Here is a 4,594-nt window from a genome sequence, read left to right as displayed (position 1 = left end):
GTAAACCAGTTGTTCATGGACCTCGCTGAGCTCCTAATACTTCCGTTGTACATACTGTATAGTCCCTTTGTAATATCACTTCACCCTCCTTGGAATTTTTGCCCCTTTTGTTGTGCCGCAAAATGTTTGAAAATGTGCTTCCTGTGGGGTTTTTATTCTGTCTTGAGGGTCAGTCAAATTACCAGTTAAGTTTAATTAAAATTTCAAAAGTGGCAATTAAGAGCTAAACTGACATTGGCAAACATGCATGCTAGCAAAGCAAAAGCGTGTGGTGTTTAGTGTAGGTCATGTTGTGCATCATAGAGTACGGAACAGGTGATTTACACTCAGGTCTACGGTGTACCCTAAAGCGCCGTTGCTTTGCTTGAATGCTGAAATAACAAATGATAAGGTCTTTTAAATAAAAAAAAAATCTTGAACACATTTGGACCCTGAGGTTATTTAGTTCAAATGAAAATTGAGAGGAGTGTTGTTCAAATTAATTAATTTTTGCCTGTCATATTTTCTTTCAGCTTGATTGCTACATTTGCTTTGTGCTTTAATCTAATTTGGTGCTTTGAAAGACGTCAGACTAAAACACACATCTAAATGAAAAGCATTTTCAAATAATTTTCGTGCACAACATTGTAAAGGGGTACAAAAAACAACCCTGCATCATTATTATTATTCTTCCTTGCCTCTTTGCATAATGTTTGTCATCCAATTAATGCCAGTGTTTGAATATGCAAAGCACTCAAAATGCAAAGCAGGCAAAATTTCCTATAAAATTTGGCCATGGCCTGTGTCGTCATTTAAATTTGTATAGATTGTTTTGCACACGCGTTGAAGTATGTTTTAAGTGGTGTAGGTGAATGTCCGCAGTATTCCAAAAACCAACAGCAACGGTGCAAACATAAGGGGATTTCTTTTTTCTATGTTGTCGAAGCATGCGTTGAACCTATTGATGAAGATGACATAAAGCTCAAGTCGGATCTCACTGTTCTGCTCTGGCAGTCTTTTTAAGTCTTCTACTGATAATATGATGGTGCTTGCCATAGGCCACATACAGCTGCCAGACGCTAAGACTTAAGCTCCCGCTAAATCCCCTGACGTTGCTTGTAATGTGGCACACAGTTTTGAAGGAAATGATGACTGTGTTTATGAAAGATCTCGCCACTTAGCAAAGCTTCATTGAGTTTACATAATGGAGTCTGGTGCACAAAGGTGCCAACATAATTCAACCTAATTTGAGTTGAGTTTATTGCGCCAACATGGTGGAGACCTAAGATGACATTTTGATACTTACATGTTTGGACTACTTCTGAAGTCGATGTGTACCGGCTCTCTGGGTTTACACGGGCATGCGCCTTGTAATGTAATAAGATCAATTTAAATGGGTCTGTTTCGATACTTGTCATTTCTGCATGTTAATCACATGTTTTGATTATGTAACACTTTATATTATTGCCAAATTAAACGGCATTTTCCTGATCTAGAAACATTGATTCCACTGGATTGGGTTAATTTCCATCAACCCTCATCACACTACCGTGTTGTAATGTATTCAGAATTGTATAGTGTTTTAAAAAAAAAAAAAAAAGTCCTTTCATGGGAGAAGGTAGATGAGTTTTGTGTGTTTTTATTTTGACACAATAGCCAATATGCAAGACTTTCATACCTGGATGTGTGGGGACAAGAATGTATGGCTTTTTTTTTCTTTTTTTATTATTGTAGTTCTCGAAACACATTGGGGTCTAGAATATGTATGTATTATAATAACAGTATAATGCTGTTTATGATGACTGTATATAAAGTGCCAACACAAGCACTAATTCATGAGAATTTGGTGATGCATTTTTTAATATTCACCCATTCTCCATGTACTACAGTTTCAAACAATGTTTAGGTATTATCACCATCATTATAATTCAATGCCAATGTTCTACGTTAATGTAGTTTGAAAGGCACAAGCAAGATTGTATTGTCCTTTTCAATAAACACGGTAAATGATAACTGCAGCTGGATTCAGGTTGTTTTTTTTTTAAGCAAAATAGCCTGTAAAGACATTTTAACTGCAATTCAAATTTGTATTAACTGCATCCTTACATTTTGCAGCAGATCCGGTTAAACAAACACTGCTGTGTAAATTTGATGCAAATCTTCTCTAAAGTAGATTGCTTTTGAGCTGTAGAACACCTGTTCTATCATTCTTACGGATAAATAAAAAGCCAATCTCCATTCACTCTGATCTCACTGGCGGTTAAACCATGATTAGTGTCAAAGCTTTTGTTTTCTCCTTGCTTAAAGCAGCTCTTCCTTTTATTCTGGAGAAGTTCCCATGCCTTCCTGGCAAAAGAGAGAAGTGGCATCGTTTGACAACTGAGTAGCAAGATTGCTTGTTAAAACTCCACTCTAATTTGCCTATGTGTGCAGCAAGACTGTGAAGTCTTTTGGGACAAGAAACACTTGTGTTGTTTACTGGCTGATGCTTTCAAATAGTGGATCGGTTTGCTTCCTCGCCACATAGCAGGTTAAAACACGACCTCTCCCGTGTCATCTCAATCTAGTAGTCCCTGAAGAGGTGCACCTCTACACCGCAGCAGCTGCCACTCTTACCATAGCGGTGGTAACCACGGACGCCAGGAAAATATGACATTGCTGACGACATCATTTCTTAAATGAAACAATCTTTGAATGCTACAGATGACTGGCAAAGTGACAGAGCCACCTGTGCTGATTGAATAATTTAAAAAGTTAAACTTCGTTAGATGCAGCCATGCTCTTGAAGTTAATTTCAAGATTATTGTTACTGGTGACAGAATTGGCAGCATGCATCATGATTAATTTTTTATCTTGCTGTGTTAACTTATAGTCTGCCTTGGGAGACACCGAACACAAATAAGTGTGTAATTGGGCTTTATGTAGGTGTCACCTGTTGTATTCATAAGCTAATTGGCATACTCATTGTCATCCTTACACATTCATCAAGAGATCAGTTTCACAGATCCCAGCTTTTGTACGGCACGTGTCATCTGAGTGCCTTCTAGATTAAAGCCCATTAGTTCATTGTGCATTATATCATATTGCTGTAATTTGAGGAAATATCCAGCAAACGTGTTATGTAAGATTCTGCGGGTGCAGGAGAGCCCAAGCGTGCCAAAGAGGGCCACCCACAGGTCACCTGCACTCCCCTTTAAATATGGATGGGCGTCATAGCAGGGATCAGTGTCACCCCGCACGTGTCTGTGAATGGAAGTGCCTCAGGCAATCATGGAGAAACTTATATGAGGAGAAATTCAGCAGATGGATGAGGTGTTTTTAGGGGGGAAAGCAGACCTATTTGGGCAGCTGGTCTGAACTTGTCGGATGATCGGGGGCCAGATGTCAAGGTTAACCCCTCCAACTCCCTTGAGCATCAGACCCCACCTACTCCTCCGACGCAGGACTCTTTGTTGGATAGTTAACTAATCTGAATAGGTGCTTGAGATAAATCAGGTGTCAAACGCGTTGCAGGTCCCAGCGTTGTGCATTGTATCGATGGTATTGTCTTCCTCTGATAGCTGCCACGCGTCTGGTATCAGGTGAACAAAGCCATTTGACTACCAGAGAAAAGAGGGAGTCTGTCAACAAAGACTAGAACGCATAGAGCTGCAAAAGGGGGGTGTCAATAAACACATAGTTTTTCCTGTACTGTAAAAAAATAATCTATATATTATCCTTACCCATTAAAAAATATAAATGTAATAAAAATTTAAATAAGTAAAACAAACATTTTATTTGCTTTCACACAAAGAGCTTTTATCAAGAACTTTTGTCAAAAGCTCAGATAATACAGGCTTAGTGGGCAAGCCAGCGAATCATTGTTAGGGAATTCAGTAATGATGTGCTGATCTTTAAAAAAGTATTTGTTTTTATTTATAAAAATGTAACAGGTTAACTGATTATCCTTTAGTACCCTGACCCATACCAATCCTGTTTTCTTAAATATGTTATGGAATACATTTAGAATACAGTCTTTTCATTTTTATTTTTCCATATCTGAATGTCATTGGACAAAATAACTTCTGTGACAATTTTTTTTTCTTTTGCTAAAGATTTGAAAGTCGGCACACAACAGTGGAGGTACAGTAAAAAGTGGCCACAGGATACAGGTATAACGTTGGTGTTGTGACAGACATGATAGTTCAGGTATCACCTCTGACCTCAGCTCAGTTTTTGTGCATAAAGTAGCTAGGCTAGTTTACAGACCCCTCCTGCAGGTATTTGCGTTTTTAACGTTATTTGTTTTGAGTTGTACGTTAGTAGTACAAACAATAGTGTTTATGGTGTCAGTTAACGTTATTTTATCCTATTTACCGATTTAGCTAACTTATAGCTAGCTAGTTTACTTAATTTTACTGTTAGCTACTAGCTACGTTACTGCACATAAAAAAGTGGATACTACATGCCTATAAAACTAAAAACTAATATTACTGATATTCTGCAATATGACAAATGCAAAATTTAACATTACTTCAAAACTGTATAATGTCTGGCTTTAATATCAAGGTAACGTAGCTAGCTAATGTTGCAAACAAGCTAGCTGTCATCTTTCTGTTAGCTAGCTAGCTAACTA

Source organism: Perca flavescens, chromosome 17, assembly GCF_004354835.1.
Source record: "Perca flavescens isolate YP-PL-M2 chromosome 17, PFLA_1.0, whole genome shotgun sequence".
NCBI lineage: Eukaryota > Metazoa > Chordata > Actinopteri > Perciformes > Percidae > Perca > Perca flavescens.
Note: the sequence above shows the minus strand (reverse complement) of the source record.